This window comes from Nuphar pumila, chromosome 5 (assembly GCF_984573655.1).
Source record: "Nuphar pumila chromosome 5, dmNupPumi1.hap1.1, whole genome shotgun sequence".
In the NCBI taxonomy this organism is placed as follows: Eukaryota; Viridiplantae; Streptophyta; class Magnoliopsida; order Nymphaeales; family Nymphaeaceae; genus Nuphar; species Nuphar pumila.
Genome location: NC_143253.1, coordinates 119519832 through 119539350, shown reverse-complemented (window position 1 = coordinate 119539350; position 19519 = coordinate 119519832). Strand labels below are relative to the sequence as shown.

General features: G+C 37.1%; 1 pseudogene across 1 annotated transcript; it reads right to left on the bottom strand.

The window, feature by feature from the left end:
- Positions 1–13377: 13377 nt before the first annotated feature.
- Positions 13378–15210, bottom strand: LOC149838368 (alpha-1,6-mannosyl-glycoprotein 2-beta-N-acetylglucosaminyltransferase pseudogene; annotated as a pseudogene). The gene has a single exon (XR_016432184.1). The product of XR_016432184.1 is annotated as an alpha-1,6-mannosyl-glycoprotein 2-beta-N-acetylglucosaminyltransferase pseudogene (transcript).
- Between the last annotated feature and the right edge of the window lie 4309 nt (positions 15211–19519).

The window sequence follows — 19519 nt, the reverse complement described above, 5'->3', positions numbered from 1 at the left end:
TGGTACCAGAGATTATTGGGTTCTTAGACCTGAGAACATGTTGATCGTGGTGGTCAAGGAAACGTGTGCTCGTGATTGAAGAGTTTGTGTTCATCCTCCTTCCTCACTTTCTCTCTACTACTATTTTTCTTTCTTGTTCATCACGGAGTATGAATCAAAGATGAAACTCTCCTTCAAGCTCAATGGGGTTAATTATATGATGTGGCCCGCTGCCATGAATAACCACCTCAAAGGAAAAAAAACTTTGGGGGTAGTGCTGGGCACCACTCCGGAGTCTCTTCTAAAGCTCACCAAACTTGAAGAAGGCATAGAAAAAGCTTTTGAAGGAGAAGATCAAACCAATATCATTTGTGATTATTAAATCAAGGTAGAGAATTGGATAAGTAACAATGCTAAAATTTTAGCTTGGTTCATGAACAATGTTGACATTAAGATATGTGCCAACATTGCCAAATTTAGAAAGGCAAATGAAGCTTGGTTCTTTATGAAGAGTATGTATACCTAAAAAGACTTTGTAGGACTATATTTTTTGCAAGAAAAAATTTGAACCACTAAACAAGGGGACATGAGTGTTTGAGACTATTTTAGTATCTTGTCCCCTCTTTAAGATGATTTAGCACTTCTTGAACCTAAATGAATAGCCATCACAAATGTTGAATTTAGGTGTGACAAATGTTGAATTTAGGTGTGAGCAAATGGAAAAAGAATAGTTTTTCCAATTTTTACATGGTCTATAATCTGAGTTCAAACAAATGAGGTCTTCCCTTCTCCATAGATCCTCTGCTATGCCTCTTGAAGAGGTTATTGCCGAAATATGCCAAGAGAAAACTTATCTTAGAATGACTACGAAAGGAAGAGATGAAGTATTGGTTGTGGCTAGGCCCGATAGCAATATGAGAACCTACAAGCCTCCACATTTCGGGAGGCAAAACTATAATGTAAGATCACAGAAAATCATTTTTCACTATTGAAATGAATCGAGGCATATCAAACCGACATGTCCAAAACTCAACAAAAAAGTGGCTTTCGTTGAAGAATCTACATCCAAGAAGAATAAAGAGACAAATGGAGGAGATCTTAAAAAATTCATTAGTCAACTAACAGAGGCACTCCAACAATTCCTCAAGACATTTTTTCAACTTCGGGTGTTGCTATTGCTTCATCATCTCCTCCAGGTATGCGCTCTTGGATTTTTGACTCGAAGATTTGACTCAAAGCCCTCTTTTTCCGATGTATGCACTAACTCAAAATTACCTTGTGTTTCAGCCACCGATGAGACATTTTTAAAAATCAACAATATTGAAACTTTAGGCTTTTAAAAATCTTTGTTATAAAAATTAGAGTTGTTCCTAAATTGAATTTAAATCTCATCTAAAGGTTGCTTTGTGCAAGATTCCGAGTCAGGGAAGCTGATTGGGCTTCATTTCATGGATTTTTTGCCTTTTCCTTCCAAATCATTTTGTAATTATGTCCACGATAAAAATATTGTAACTTGGCATAAAACACTTGGACATCCAAGCTTATCTAAGATATATCTTTTCTATTTTTACAAAAAAAAAATGAATGAAAAAGATATTGTTTGAAAAAACTACATTTTTTATAAAATGAAATCAATTTCTTTTCTAAATAAAACCTTTATTTCTAAAAAACCTTTTGAGTTTGTGGATTCAGATATATGGGACCCATCTCAGTCATGTCAAAAGGTGGATATTTGTATTATGTTACATTTATTAATGACTTCACTAGATATGTTCGGGTTCACTTCATTAACTTGAAATCAAATATTTTTCATGTTTTAAAGAATTTCACATGATTATTAAAAATCAATTTCAAAGCAATATTTTTATACTTAGGTTTGACTCGGGTGGAGAATATATGTCAAAAGATTTTCAAAAGTATTTAAAACAAAATAGAATTTGCCATCAAAAATCTTGTCCTAAGACTTTTAAAAAAAATAGGTTGGAGGAAAGAAAGCATAGACATATCATAGAAATAGCTAGAACCCTATTTAGTTATAAAGATATTTCTAAAAAAATTTGGGCCAAAGTCGTCTTGACTTCAATTTATTTGATAAATAGAATGTCTTCGTCCTCTTTGTAAAATATTTCTCCATTCAAAAAATTTATTTAGCATTATCCCCGATTTCAAGTGATTACAAATTTTTGGTTGCAAATGTTTTGTTCTTACTCGTAAAAAATGACAAATTGTCTTAAAAAACCTTTGAATTATAAATGAAAAATCTAAATATATTATTATCATTCGTAGTGATTATGGTGGTGAATTTGAAAAAAAAACTTTTCTAAAGTTTTGTAATTTACATGGTATATCTCACAATTTTGTTTTTCCTAGAGCGGCTCCACAAAACGGAGTTGTTGAAAGAAAGAATAGAACTTTGCAAGAATGTGCTAGAACCATGCTTAAAGATAAAAAATTACCAAAATACTTTTGGGTTGAAGCAATAAATACATCATGTTATGCTTTAAACCGTATTCTTATTCAACCATTCTTACATAAAACGTGTTTTGAATTGTATTATGATCGTATACCAAAGATCTCATATTTCAAAAAATTTGGTAGTAAATGTTTTTTGTTAAATACCAAAGATAATCTTGATAAGTTTGATTCAAAATCAGACGAAGCAATATTTCTTGGATATTCTTCTAGAAGTGAAGTTTATCGTGTTTTTAATAAAAGAACATCTTGCATTGAAGAATCTTTACATGTTGTATTTGATGAGAATAGTGAGCAGATTATACCTCTAAGCGAAAGAGAAGAAGTCATACTTCAAGGAGAACCTTTGATAGAGAGCACTTCTCAAGAAAATATTCTTCTTCCACCGGTTTGGGAAGAAGTTCTCAATCATCCACATGAGCATATTATTGGAGAAATAAAGAATGGTATCCAAACTAGAAGGCAATTGAAAAAATATATTGCAAATATTGCTTTCATATAAAAAATAGAACCAAAGAATATCAATGAGGCTTGTGATAAATTTTGGCTTTTGGCCATGTCTGGAGAACTTAACCAATTTACTAGGAATGATGTATGGGATCCAGTTTATAGACCAAAGGATCATCCGGTAATTGGAACAAAATGGGTCTTCCGAAATAATCTGGACGAAAATAGTGAAGTCATTCGAAACAAGGCAAGGCTAGTAGCACAAGGCTATAATCAAGAAGAAGGCATAGATTTTAATGAAACCTATGCACCAGTGACTCGATTAGAGTCAATTCGAATGATGCTTGTTTTTGCTAGCTACATGAATTTTAAGTTATATCAAATTGATGTTAAGAGTGCATTCTTAAATGGATACATCAATGAAAAAGTTTATGTAGAGCAACCTCCAGGCTTTGAAAATGAGATATATTCAGAAAAAGTCTACAAATTAAAAAGAGCTTTGTACGAACTCAAACAAGCACCACGAGCATGGTATAAAAGACTACAAAATTTTCTAGAACAATCTGGTTTTTCCATTGGTCGGGTAGACTCCACTTTATTTATTAAAAATCTAGATTCAGATATTCTTATTGTGCAAATTTATGTTGATAACATAATATTTGGTTCTACTAATGATTCTCTTTGTAAAGAATTTGCTAAAGCTATGCAGGAAGAGTTTGAAATGAGCTTGATGGGTGAATTGAACTACTTTCTTGGACTTCAAATAAAGCAAACTGAAGAAGGAATCTTCATCAACCAGGCCAAGTATACAAAAGAACTTCTTAAAAGATTTGGCATGGACTCATCGAAATCAAGAAGAAATCCTATGAGCATAACTACCTCTCTTGACAAAGATGAAAATGGTAAAACTGTAGATACTAAGCTCTACAGAAGTATGATTGGATCTCTATTATACTTAACTGTCAGTCGACCTGATATAATGTTTAGTGTTTGTATGTGTGCTAGATTTCAAGCTAATCTGAAAGAATCTCACTTAATTGCAGTAAAACAAATTCTTCGATACTTGAAAGATACTTCAGACTTTGATTTGTTTTACCCGAAATCATCTTCCTTCGATTTAGTTTCATATAGTGATGCAAATTTTGCTGAAAGCAAATCTGATCGCAAGAGTACTAGCGGAACTTGTCACTTCTTAGGACATTCCTTAGTTTCTTGGTTTAGTAAAAAGCAAAATTCAATATCATTCTCAACAACTGAAGCGGAATATATAGCGGCTAGTTTAGCGTGTTCACAAGTACTATGGATGAAACAAACCTTAAGAGATTTTGGTTTGAATTACTCCACAACAACAATTTATTGTGATAACACTAGGGTTATAAATCTTTCAAAAAATCTTGTTCAGCACTCAAGAACTAAACATATTGAAGTAAGACATCATTTCTTACGAGATCATGTGTTAAAAGAAGATATTTCTTTGAATTTTATACCCACAAATGCACAGCATGACGATATCTTTACTAAACAACTTAAAAATGAAGATTTTATGAGAATTAGGAGAGAGCTAGGCATTTGCTCATTATTAGATTTATAAATTTGTGTTAGAACGTTTTGTTTTTGAAAAATCTCAAAATCGAACTTTTTAGTCGACCGATGAAAATCGATTAGTCGACTGATGGACCCAACACGAAAACCAGTAGGAGACTCAGCAGGGTTGACATCAGCCTAGGCAACAACAGGGGAATGCTCAGTTTGTTTGCAGGCGCTGCAACAAAAGTTATCCCATTGGACATTGCCCTCTCTTCTTCAAGGGGGTGTATTACCGGTGCCATCAACCAAAACACATAATGCAATATTGTCCAAACAAGCCGGTGGCTCAGAGCGGACAACAACAGACGCAAAGGAAGATGAACGAGAGAGTTTACGCTACCGAGCAGGGCGATGAGGCCGATCTGATCGAAGGTATACCTGTAGTCGTTGATCATCTTGCTCGTGTTATGATCGATTCGGATGCTACCTATTCGTTTATTTCGTCGTCTTTTACGGGACTGCTTGACCTCGTTCCATCTAGCCTAGAGAAGACTCGACGTTGTCTCCTATGAGTGTGTTTACTCGTTGTGGAAAGTACCTTTCTGCAGTTCAAGTAGTCATCTGGTCATACTAGACATGACTTTCTATGATGTCATTCTGAGTATGGATTGGTTGTCTAAGCACAATGTCACTCTTCAGTGTCGGGGGAAGAAGATTATGTTGAAGCGCCCCGACTTGTCTGTGTTGGTGTTTCAGGCGACTGGCCTGTGAGTGAGGTGAAGATCGTCTCGGCTATGAAAATCTTCAAGTACCACAAGCAGGGTTGTACGGTGTTCTTGGTCAGTATGTCCACGATGGACAGTCAGGCGACACCCTCGGAGCAATTGAACGTGGTTCATGAGTTTTTGGATGTCTTCTCCGAGGACTTGTCGGGTTTACTGTCTCACAGGGAGATCAAGTTTTCGATCGAGCTAGTGCCTGTCACGGTACCACTATCGAGCGCGCCATATCGCATGGCACCTATAGAGCTGGTTGAGCTGAAGAAGCAGTTGTAGAAACTTGTTGACAAGGGTTTCATCAGTCTGAGTGTGTTACCTTGGGCTGCACCAGTTCTTTTTGTTAAGAAGAATGATGATCCATGCGACTCTGCATAGACTACTGCATGCTAAATCAGGTAACCGTGAAAAACAAGTACCTTTTGCCCATGATTGATGATTTGTTTGCCCAGTTATGCTTGGCAGAGGTTTTCTCTAAGATTGATCTTCGTTCCGAGTACCATCAGTTGTGGATCAGGGCAGAGAATGTTCTGAAAACTGTGTTCGGGTCCAAATACGTGCACTACGAGTTCTTGGTGATGTCTTTTAGACTCACTAATGCTCCTGCAACATTTATGGACTTGATAAATCGGGTCTTCAGTTTGTAACCGGATCCATTTGTCATCGTGTTTATCGATGACAATCTGATCTATTCTGAGAGCATGGAGGAGCACTGAGAGCATCTGTGGATCGTGTTCCAGACACAAAAAACATAAGTTGTGAGATAAGTTCTCGAAGTGTGAGTTTTGGCTTGACAAGGTGATGTTCCTCGGTCACGTGATCTCAAAGAAGGGCGTTGAGGTTGATCCAGCCTAGGTGGAGGCAGTGTTGTCGTGGGAGCAATTGAAGACAGTTTCAGAGATTAAGAGTTTCTTAGGATTGGCGGGATACTACCGTCAATTCATACAAGACTTCTCTTGGATAGTTGCTCATATAACTCAGCTTTTGCAAAAGGGGGTGAAGTTTGTTTGGTCACCTCAGTCCAAAGAGAGCTTCCAGGAGCTGAAGAGGAGGTTGACCTTAGCCCCAGTGTTGTCTTTGCCTTCTGGGACGAGCGGGTTCATAGTGTACAACGATGCTTTTTAATGTAGCACAGAAAGCTCATCGCGTACACTTCTCGGCAGTTGAAGGTGCACGAGAAGAACTACCCCACGCATAACTTGGAGTTAGCGGTTGTTATCTTTGCGTTGAAGATCTTATGTCACTACTTGTATGGAAAATAATTTGAAGTCCTTTCTGATCACAAGAGCCTTAAGTAGATTTCCACGCAGCGAGATCTGAATTTGAGGCAACGCAAGTGGTTGGAGTTTCTCAAGGACTGTGAGTTCACTATCGCCTACCACCTTGGTAAGGCGAATGTAGTGGTAGACGCGTTGAGCAAGAAGACTTCATTCACGACAGTCAGCTTGATTGGTTGCAGCTGGGATTTGATTGAGGAGTTTGTCAGGTGGCAGCCGTTTGCAGACGATTCTGGATGCATTCTTTGTGCGAAGATGCAGGCATAGCCTGAGATCATAGACCGTATCGAGGAACTTCAGTCAGCCGATCTGCATTTCGATAGGTTATGCGTGAGTGCCCAGCAGTTCTGCCGTGAGGATAGGACCATTATATTTGGAGACAGATGGTGGGTTCTGAAAGCACTGAGGGAGGAGCTGATGAGTGAGGCCCACAGGTCCAAGTATTCTGTTCACCTTGGTTCTACCAAGATGTTCAAGGATTTCAAGCAGACATATTGGTGGAATGGGAAGAAGCGGGATATTGTTTCGGTGTCTCCCATGCCAGCAGATGAAGATCGAGCATCAGAGACCTGGTGGACTTCTTCGTCGTTTGACATTCCAAAGTGGAAGTGGGACGACATCTCGATGGATTTCATTGTGGGTTTGTCGAAGACCCGTCATCAGCACGATGTCATCTGGGTGATTGTGGATAGGTTAACAAAGAGTGCTCATTTTCTGCCTATCAAGGTTAGTCAGAGTCTAAAAAGCTTAGCAAATCTTTATGTAGATGAGATTGTTCGACTTCACGTGGTGCCATATTTTATCGTGTCAAACCGAGACCTGCATTTCACATCTCAATTCTGGTGTCAGTTGCAGAAGGCCCTTGATATACGTTGAAGTTCAGCATGGTGTTTCACCCACAGACTGAGGTGCAGACAGAGCGCATGATACAGACGCTGGAAGATATGCTTAGTGTACGTGTTGTATTGGGCAGGAGAGTGGGATAGGCATGTGAAGCTTGCAAAGTTTTCGTACAACAATAGTTACCATGGCAGTATTGGTATAGCCCCGTACCAAGCTCTGTATGGCAGACCATGCAGATCTCCGGTGAGCTGGGATGAGGTTGGAGTGAGAGCAATGGAGCCTCTAGAAGTCATCCAGTAGTACTCGAACGAGGCGGAGTTGATCCGGCATCGTTTGGTTACGATGCAAAGCAGGCAGAAGAGCTACGTCGATCAGCGGCGTAGGGAGCTTAGTTTTGTCATGGGCGATCACATGTTTGTTCAGATCTCGCCTACGAAGAGTGTTTTCAAGTTTGGGAAAAAGGAAAAGTTGAGTACTTGGTTTGTTAGACCTTTCGAGACCCTCGTGCGTGTTGACGAGTCAGCTTACCGTGTGCCGCTTTTTCCTCAGTTTTCTCGTATTCATAACGTCTTCCACGTCTCGATGTTGAGAAAATATATGACTGACCCCTCACACATGATCCACTATGAAACAGTTGAGGTATAACCTAACTTGAAGACATGAGAGAGGCCACCTAAGAGAGGACACTACGTAGTAGGACGGTCCCGTTCGTGAAGGTGTGTTGGCAATATCATGGACTCGACGAGTGCACCTAGGAGCCCGATGCCGATATGCGTAATCACTACCCACATTTATTCGGTATGTTTTTAATTTCTCAGACAAAATTCTTTTAAGGGTGGTAGGGATGTAATATTGTATACTTTTTCAAGATTTTTAATTTCGAAAATTTTTAATTTTTAACGAAATATTTAATAAAATTGATAAAAATCATGGAACATACCTTTAAATAAAGGTGACGTCAGTTGGGTCTGGGCGTAGCCCAGAGCCCACTGACAAGACCAAAATGAGATGATTAATATTTGAGAAAATTTGCGTTTTTAACCTTTAAATTCAAACGAAAATGAAGCAAAATTCAAGTTAAATTCAGGTAAGCATACTGTTAGAAACGTCTCGTAATTTTGAGAACGTTGGTGCTTTGTTTTTCTAAAATCGGGTTACGGTTGGCCCAAAAATCACATTTTTCAAAAATAACTCGTCTCTATTTTTACCTTTTTCTCATTTGGATTGGACTAGATCCACTCCGTTTAATCCAAGTTGATATGGATATGGACCCAATCCAAGACCCATATTAACTAGGATTTGGTCCAGGTTGGGTCCAAATGAATTTTGGATATGAATTTAAGTCTTAGATCTGGATCTGAATTCGAAATCCAAATATGGCCAATCTAAAACTTTAAAATCAATTTAAAAGTTAAATTGGGTAAGTAGAGTTCTACCTGGAGTAAAACTCTACCATAGGATGGCTTCCAGAGGGGGGCGACACCTTCTAGAACATTCCATAATATATATTATATTTAATAATATAATAAAATAAAATAGTTTAATTAATAATAAAGAGGAGTATGGGAGAGGTAGAGTTCTACCTCTCTAATAGCGAGAGTTATCTAGAGAGGATGTCACCTTCTAGATAAGGAGTTAGTTAAAGAAAATAAAATAAATAAAAATATAGGATAATAAGAAGAAAAAATTCTAGAAACCATATAAAAGAGGGGCTGGACTCCCCCTCTGTCTAGAATCATGATTCTAGAGAGAGGGAGAGAGTTAGAGAGAGAGTTGAAAGAGAGCCCAACTTGTTGGGACAGAGAGAGAGAAAGAAAGGAAAGGAAGAAGAAGAAGAGGAAGGAGAGGAAAAAACTAGTTTTCTCACCGATAAACCGTCAATTTCTGATCTTTTTCCACATCCGAACTAAGGTATGGGTTCCTCTCTAGATTCGTATGGAGAAAAGTAGTTTTAAATCGGGTTCATGTGAAATTTTAGATGAGAAAAGGAAAATCTGATTCAAAAACATGTATAAAAATATGCATTAAGTCACGATTCCATGTATTTTTGGTTTGATGTGAGCAAGCCATTGATTTTTCATGTGTTCAACATCAATTTTACTCTTGGATTTTGTGTATCAAGAGAAATACTTGATGTTGATTTCTCTTTATAGCCAATTATGTTGAATGCATATATATATATATATATATATATATATATATATATTTGGCCCTATCGATTTTGGGCACATACTGATTTTTTGGGGTTCATGTTCATAAGCATATCGATATACGTTGTTTGGGATCGAACTTGATCCAAATCAAGATTGTAAATTCCATCATAATAGCAGTCTGATCAGATCTGCCCTGTATGCATTATGGGCAGACTGATCAGGCCAGACGATCTGCTCATATGTTATATTTTTTTTTTGCTAGATCACTTTTGGGTGTGTGTGCAGCTGTAAATATTTTTTTATAATGTTATCAAACCTGTTTACAGACTGATTATATTGGTTGTGTTCAAACTTGTGTTTGTGTTACTTGATTATACATTGCCTTGATGATTGTTAACAGACTTACATACGTGGACTGATATTGAACCTGATTTTTCGATCATGTTGTTGACTGTTATCAGATTTGATTTCATGTCAACTGTCATCAAATATGATTTTATGCCATTTTTGTTGACTGATATCAGTTTGTATACATGTCATTTTTGTTTACTGTTATCAGTGTGAATACATGCCATTTTTTTGGACTGTTATCATATCTGATATCAAGTTATTAACTGTGATCCAATTTCATTTTTTTTGAGCTGATATCATATTTGATTATACACTGTTTTGGGGTGCTGATCAGACCTCAATACATGTTTCTGAGTGCTGATCAGACTTGAATACACATTATTTTTTGGTGCTAATTAGACTTGAATACATGTTATTCTGAATGCTTATCAAACCCGAATTTATGTTGTCATGCTATCATCAAAACTGTTTTGATGATGTTATGTTGATTGTCATCAAATAGTTTTTTGATGTTCTTATGTTGATTGTCATCAAATCAATTTTTGATGTTATGTTGACCGTCATCAAAGTTGATTTTATGTGATACTGTTGACTGTTATCAGCTCTGATCTCGTGTTATCAAATTTGGTTTTTATGTTGGTTATCATCAATATGAATTTATTTTTTGGGCAGCAACATGTTGTTGACAGCATGTTGCTGCGCAATTTAGTGCAACACATGTCGTTGGGCATAATTATGCAGTGAGATCAGACCTACCGAATGGTGCTTGGTGTAATTAAAATCTTGACCAGATTTGCCACTTGTTGCTCTTGTGCAATCTGGACCAGATTTGTCACGGTGTTTGCGTGTGAAATCTGATCAGATTGGCCACGGTTGGAGCATGTGCAATCTGATCAGACTGTCGATTATGTTGGATGTTTGCATTCTGGCCAGATTGGCAATGTATTGGATATTATTTTCTGAACAGTATGGCTATGTTCATACCTGCATTCATGTAGATTGCAGGGTGATATATCTGATGTGATTTAATTGTACATGTTTATACATTCAAATACTATCATGCACATGAAAATTCTGAAGTTATTTTGATGTTTGCATTTATATGATCATGTGCATGTTTGGATGTTTATGCAAAAAATGGATCATGATAATGTATGTTGCAAGCAACTTTTCGCATGCTTATGCAATTGGCTTTATGTACATTCATGTTGTGTGATTGAATGTTCATTGTGGATATGTTTTGAAACAAAGTGTTGCATGTTTACTAAAATTTTGCAAAAAATACATAAACCATTTTAATATGCGTTTGTGGTCAAATGTGAACTAGTGTAGGTCATGTGGGCCAAGAGTATGTGTTACTCCAATGTTGTTGATTTTAGTTTATGCATTGCAAAATTTATTTCTAGAAATTATTAGTTTTTTCAAAATTAATTGCACGGTTAAAAATGCGGAAAGCTAGGGCCCGAGATGGGTTTTGCATGTGGATTTGTAAAACGATTCTTGTATAAAGAACTTGAAATTGTTTAAAAGGTAAAAGAGACCAAACATCGTAATTAATCTCTTCCTTGATATCTCTTTCACAATGTGAGAATCTTGGATAGCGGTCATAGGGGACCGTGAGGATACTAAAACTCCGTATGCGATTGTTCCCCTAAATGATATGGTAGTTCACCTCCCGGCCACGATTTTAGGGAGATTCCAACAACTTTGCCTGGGAGTGGTGGTGTTGACTCGGTTGTAGTTTTGGTATACAAAGAAAGTGGCGTCAATGGTTGAGAATTTTTATTGATATTCCGGTATTAGGTGAGGATTACTAATGTTTTGATAAAAGGTGAAGATTCCTGATATCGGTCGATGAACAAGTGTAAAACCTAGTAACAAAATATAAATTGTGTGTTAAGCTACAATTAAGAACCTAACTTGGATTTCGAAAATTCATGCTCATTTTGAGTATCCACTGGTTTAAAGAAAATTAGAAACTAAATTTGTGTACATTTAATAGGAACATGTATGCAAAACTGATAAATAACTTAATAAGTTATTCATGCATGTTCATTGAATCATGCATCCTTACTATTCTGCATTAGTTCATGCATTCATGCTTATTCTGTTTCACATGATATTTGTTATATGCATGATACTTGTTTGAATGTTTGAATGGTAAGTTGGTTATAGAAATTGTTGATGTGATATTCTTCTAAAATTATGCATGAATTTGGTTTATGTTATTCCTTACTGTTTAGATTTTTAGAAGAATTCGTACAAAGGACTTTGGTTCTTACCCATTTTCAAAAATTGTTTTACAGGTCCGGGTGCTCAGTGATGGATTGGCTTGCCAGCTGTAGACTGCGAGTCTTGCGTGACATGTTTTGGGTTTTTGACAGAGTGGCTCCTTAACATAGACGATTTTCTATTTCAGTTTATTTGACATTTATTTATTGATTAATAAAGTTGATTATTACTCCTTTGATTCAATGCATTGTCCGTTGTGGTTTTATATATATTAAATTTGTGAGACTCTGGATCTTTGGATTTGTTACCGCAATTATTTAAAAAAAAAATCTACTATTTTTACGAAGATTAGTTGGGATCGTTACAGAGTTGGTATTAGAGCCAGACCACAAAACTATGCATTAAACTATTTTTGGGATACAAATTTGTCTTTGTACAAGACAGAGTTGGTATTTGAGCCCTGCTAGATCTGTCAGAACCATTATCAGAAAGTCATAACTCATACTCCAGAAGCAGTTTACTTCATTAGTAAGAGGTATTTTGTATATTTTTCCTTACTATCTTGAAATTGTTGAATTTCTATATTGTTGACTGTAGGGATAATTTTATTTAATTTCATATGTGTGAATTAAATTATTGTATTTGTATAACTGTGATTTTTTGTTGTGAACCCATCCTAACGGGATAGGTATGATCAGGGTATAAATTTTTAATAAATCTTTATATGATAGATGTATACCTGTACCTGTGCTTCATCTTATGGCGCTCCAGCTGACTGGCAGGAGCATAGAGATTTTCTCACGAATGCCCTCGACACCCTGACAGCGACGGTGACTACACACGTCCAGACGCAGGCCTCACAACAAACTACATGTGTTCATCCCGTCGAGGTTACTCCGAACCCTGACACAATGATGTTCGAGAAGTTTAAGAGGTTGGATCTGCCAACCTTCTTAGGAAAGGTCGACCCCAGAAAAAGCTGAGAGCTAGGTCGAAGAGATAGAGAGGGTTTTTCATGCTCTGCCTCTGTCCAAAGACGAACAGACTGCTTTTGGCACATATCGGCTGAAGAGTGATGTCAAAAAGTGGTGAGACACCCTGCGATGGGTAAAGTATGCAGGTGTGGATGACATCCCATGGGAGACGTTCGGGAGGGAGATTCTGGATGCATATTTCTCTGCTTATGCCCGTGAACAGATCCTAAACTAGTTAGCTTTTTGGATGCATCTAGAATGAATATCTAAAAACCAACAACTGCAAGCAATTTCGTCAGTATCCAGATTAACAAAAGCCTAATTAACAACCGAGAATAGCCAAGACAAGCAAGTTAACATGCATTACTTATACACAAAATAGTTACTCTCAGCCAATAAAACAAAATTAAGGTTACAAGGATATGGATGATTTAGATATAAAAGCTAATATCATGTTTCATATATATGATGCCTCAGAACTTTATGTTTCAAATATTTGGTTTCATGAGATGGATCTCACTCACGGTACATGGAAGCAAAATTCATGCATAGCTCTCGATCCCTCTTGTCACCCCAGCCTCCCCAGCCTTTGAATCCAGCCTGGTAACCACCTTGCCGCTCAAATATATGCACATCCCATTCTGTGTCAATATTTGGATGCTTATCTGCTTCTTCAACGTCAATATCCAGCCTGCCATTGTCGACGCAAGCTCTATTCTCATCCTGTCCCTGATGCAACCCACATTTTCCAAAATGAGCAGCACTCCTTCTAGGCCCTCTTAGTGTGTAAACAGATGATCCCAAAGATGGGTATATAGAAGCCCACATTGTAATGTCCCAGTTATAATCATCAAAAGAGCAGAATTCCAAAGCCTTTGCATGAATCTTCCTCCAGACAGTCCTATTGAATGCATAACCAACATTTCCAATCTTCTCTGCGACCAAGCGATTCCATCCTTCTCCTTTTGAATTAACATCAGAAGGTGCCAAGTTAGCAGCATAGCAGTACAAACACTTGGTCTTCTTCAGTGCAGTTAAGAGCTGAATATTCCGGTAAGCGTTCGGGAATATATAATGGTCTTCCTCAATGAACACAATATGTCCCTGATGCCTCCTCGTTTCCGCCAAACCATCCCACACCGTATTCATCATCCACCACCAGTGATGCTTCAATGACACTATTCTAGGCGATCTATGGTTTTTATACTGATCAGGGTTCCCGGTACAATTATCAAACACCGCGTTTTGTTTATCCCTGCAGTCCCCAGAGGATGTACCCGGAAACGAATCAGGAAACAGGTGGGGAGAATAAGTCGCAAAGATCTGCTTCACTTGACAGAACTTGATTCCCTCGATTATCGAATTCATCTCTTCAAAATACCCATCGTGGCTAACAACCAGCAAGGTTTCGCTGATCCCCTCCACACGAGACAAGCTATCCACAACCACTCTCAGATACTGTGGCCTATTGTGGACATAAAGAACAATCTTAACATGGCCCTCTTTCAAAGTGGGAAAGAGGTCCAAGTTTCTTAGTGGTAACCGGTTTCTCTTCTCCAATGACAAAGACAACTCAGTTTGAAACGGGATTTTTGGTTTGTTTGCAACATCCAACAGCTCATCCTCAGCATCCAAAGGAACCCCACCATCAATCTCATTATCATAAGCCGAAAGAGAGAATTTTGAGAGTGTAGTTGCTCTTATTAAAGTAACCACTCCCACAACCACAAAAAGGGAAAAAAGCAGCAATGGAAAGAAACACCTAAACCCTATCTGTCTACTGCGGAGAGATCTTTTATAGAAACCCATATCTCTATACGGAAAAAAAAAAAGATCACCGTTTCATTCACAACAAAGGAATCTCCATGGGATCATTACCCACATGCAGAAATCGCACAAAAATCACGGCCGCCTCATTAAAATCACCAAATCTAACAGGAAAAAGAGAGATTTGCCCTTAAAAACAAGGGATAACGCCCGAATCGAGAAGTGGGTGCCGCATAATTTCCATCTTATGATCAGATACCTTTTCGATTCCAGGTGGGGTGACAGAACCGAAGCTCAGAGATCGGGCTCTGTTGGGTATTCTGTCTCCTTTTCTCCATCCATTTGCTTGGCCCCTTCCAACAGACTTCAATGGTTGAGTCCCGTGGAAAACTTCGCCCATTGACTCGCCTTCCCCTGCAGCTAAAATCCTTTTGATTTGTCAAACTTTGTGTCTCATTGACACTGACACGGTACGGGATTCTGTAAGAAAAAGTTGGGTTCGACACGAGTGTCCTTTTACAAAAAAGTTGACACGAGGACACGATCTCACATCTTATAATATCACGTGAATATCATGTTAAGCGTAAATTTTCTAAATTATATAACAGATTAGCTTTAAAAAATAAATCATATAATATAAACATTGAATAATAAATCCAAGAGCGTAACCAACTACAGATTTTAAAAGAAACTATAATCGGCCCGAACCTGTAAAAGAAACTAGATAATCGGTCCGCCCATATGGCCGGGCCTTATAAGATAATGGTAGAAAAAGGTTTAATCATATACATTTATCAAGATTGAAAGAAAAAATAATGGAAATAATAAACATATTATAAATTATGGTCAGACCTAAATAAATTATGATTTTATTAATTATTTTATGATGAATAAGATGAAAAAAATTAAAAGTATGTGTTTAAAACTTATTGTATTATATTGTAATTTAAAACATAAAATGCAAAAGAATTAAAGCAATAATGTTGTTTTTTTATACAGCTTACTCTATGTTTAATTTAAAACGTACAAGAAAAAACTAAAGCAAATAAATGCCATTATAAAATATTGCTATATATTATCTATCCAACTATTTAATAAATGAAAGAAAAGTGAAGAAAGTAAATAAATTTTAGTTACTACATTAAAAACAAGAAAAAAAGAGTTATATATACCATAGTAATAAAACTTAAACGGTAAAAAGAAAAATGAACATACCATTTGTTAAAAGAGAGAAATTTTGAGGCAAACACATGCTGAAATTTTTAGACAAGCAATTGTCTCTTATTGGGATGGATCTCAACATGACACCTAATGCTTTTTATAGACCAGCCTTCATAAATCATAAAACGTGAACAATCACTACAACAACTGGTCTTAAAAGAAAGAAAACTGCAAAATGAATGGGTTTCCAAAACTGCAATATATCATAATTGCAGGCTATAGTTTTTAAATCGGTAGGTTTATTAAAAATGGTAAGTTTCAAAACTATTCATATTCTTGAAATTTATTAGTGCATTGTATGTGTCAATAAAACTTAGGCTTCCTCTTCGCCAACAAGAGAGAGAGAGAGAGAGAGAGAGAGAGAGAGGTGGCATTTCTTACAAAATGCAATGTAACACTTTGTTTATTGAAAAAATCATGCACAAATGCCCAAACAAATTCAAAATGAAATTCTTAGACACATGATAACTGTGTCAATTAAGAAAAAATTATAAAATATCTAAATTTTTACACCTACTCCTACCGTTCTTCTACTTTTATAATATTTAAGAAAAAAATAGACAAGTAAATACTATAATAAAAAAATTCAAGAAAATATTTTTTTTACTCAAAAAAACCTCCCCAGGCGCAGAGACCTTGCGGTCTCTGTCCATGTCGGCGTAAAACTCCAAGGGCTTACCCCTCAACCCCAGGGAGTCGCCAAGCTTCGGCTTACCCCAGGGAGTCCCCAAGCTTAAAAATATTGTGATGTTTGAAAACTCTAGTTTTTTTTTCGACAAAATGTGTGTGTGTATCTCTCTCTCTCTCTCTCTCTCTCTCTCTCTCTCTCTCTATATATATATATATATATATATATATATATATATATATATAATTTTGCAAAAAAGTGTTTTTATTCTATCAAAATAAAAAATGTCTAAATAGTTGGTATTTTGTAAAGATAAAAAATTTTCAGCACAATATCAGTTTTGAAAAATATGTTAAAAACACAATATATTTTGAAGATATTGACGATATAGAATGCAAAATAATCAATCAAAATCAGATGAGCTTGAGGACAGGACGATAACTACGACCTATCCAAAGTTTAACTGTCCAGGTGAAATGTTACGATGTGCTCATGTCGTGTCAAACGTCGTGTTAGCTAACACAGGATACTTGAAGTGTCCATGTATCACAACCTGAGGTAAGGGTCACCCAGCGTTCACAACTACACACCCCGCCCCCCTCTCTACTGTAGCTCAGTACACGCGGGACCCACAGAGGGAAGGAGTGTGTGGTTGTGAACGCCAGTGTTTGAAATTATCCGCTTAGCGGGTTTGCAGTAGGTTGGTGTTGCGTCATGTGGTGGGTCCACTTGGACTTTGAATTCACAACTACTCCTCGAGTTCGGGTGCAATAACATTGTACAAAATTTGTGCATTAAGCACCTGATCGTCATCCATCCCTGTCCCCAAGATGGAGGGTGAGGTGCTTAATGAGAAAATATTTGTGCAATCATATTGCACCTGATCTTTTCACCTACTACCCTTGGTTTGCACGATATCATGGGCTTATTTTTAGAATCAAGATTACAACTACACATGTATGACCTTAAGATACATGAGAAAAGCATTTGGTAGTCTTGTAAGGAACCCCTTAGTTGAAACTCATAGTAAGAGATTGTTTTGACCAAATTTGACTCCATGGATGTGTTCGCATGGTAAAAATAGCTGGAATCGCTCTTGGTTTGTATTTTTCAGTGTAAACATATTACAATTTTAAGAGAGTTAAAAATTAGGCTCATGTGTTAATATAAAGTGCAAGTGCAAATTGGGGGCGTGCTGTAGTTTCCCTGAGTGCTCTCATGCTCGTTGTTGTTTGGGAGTAGTGGCGTTGCTAAAACGCTGCACACTGCACTAGGAACGATGTTGAACTACATTTCAACACCATTCACAAAAGGATGCCCTTGGCAAAACATTAGCCAAAAAATGTGATATCTGCAGATGTAGGATGACTCCCCTCTCAAGTGCAATGGAGGTAGGAATGGCAGTGGACCGGGGGGACAATGGGCTCCACATTGCCCTGTCTGGACTGGGGATGAAGGTTAAAATTTATCACCGTGTGGGGATGGACTTACGCTTTCTCTCACCCATTACAAGAAAAATACGTAATGGCGACTGATGCTATCCATCACTAGTCGGTCGCTAATCTGTCGTTGTACATGTTTACGATGGATTTTACGAAGGATATCATCTGTCACATAACCCTAATCGTTAAATTGTGACAGAATTTATCTATCGCTAATCCGTCGCTATGATGCGACGGCTTTGCGATGGATCATGTACAACGCGAATTCATCGTTAAACGATGACCGATTTGGTTAAGCGATGGAATTTAATCTCTCACTATTTTCGTCGCTGCCATTTATCGACGGATAAATATTTGTCGCTAATTGGCGACGGAAATTAGCGACGGCTTAAATTCCATTGCAAACCGACAACTACTTCAATTTGGCGACGGAATAGCGACGGATAATATCCGTCGCTAATTCGTAATAAAAATTTTAAAATAATTTTTTAAAATATTTTGAAAATCAAGAAAAATTTCTCGTACAATTCATATATCCTGCTTATAAAAAAATAGTTCAAATAAAGATGCATACAAATTAAGCAGAAATGCTAAGTTAAGCAAACTTTTACTACCAAGTACAGTCCATGCGAAGTTGTAATTAATTACAAGTTTGTCAAACAAATTAAACAAAAAAATCTAATCCTCACTAAGATTTTGGGCATCATCCTCTTCATTTTCTCGATCTGCCCCTTCCTCCATGCCTCCATCAGTTTCTCTACGTTGATCATCTCCATCATCCTACAAAAGAGAACCAAAATGTTAGTATTTATAAACAAAATATAATGAAATAAATTATATGCAATCCATCTAATCTAATGCAACAAAGTAAATAGTTGAATGACAAATAGACTAGTAATAAACTGAAGGACATTAACAAAATTATAAGAAAAAATTTATAGCAATTCAATCATGCATACCTGACGGGCACCTGAGCGCATATTGAATGCAGATGAAGTTCTCATGTCCTGAAAAAAGTTGCACAACTCATTACGGACAAGGTTGGGAATGACTTCATTTAAAAAGTGTTGCATTTTGTCTTCAAGACGCTGACAAACACCATCCCAAGACATAGCAGGGTCATTAGGACGTTGGGAGTTGATGCTGACAGGAGAACTCTGTGAGCCCGGGCTACAGGAGACAACGACTGGTGTGATGTTCATGTTACTCTCAAACCCGAACACACGACCCTTTTTGAGTTCACCTATAGCAGTCACCCATGCTACAGAATCAAAAGATGGATGCTGAGTGGAGTCATCGACATATCGTTGTATCATTTGTTGCTCGTATGACTCATACAAAGTAATAATTAGAATATGAATTAATAATTAAGAATTACAATGTTTATGATAACATAATTCAAAGTAACTTGTATATTACAATGTATATTA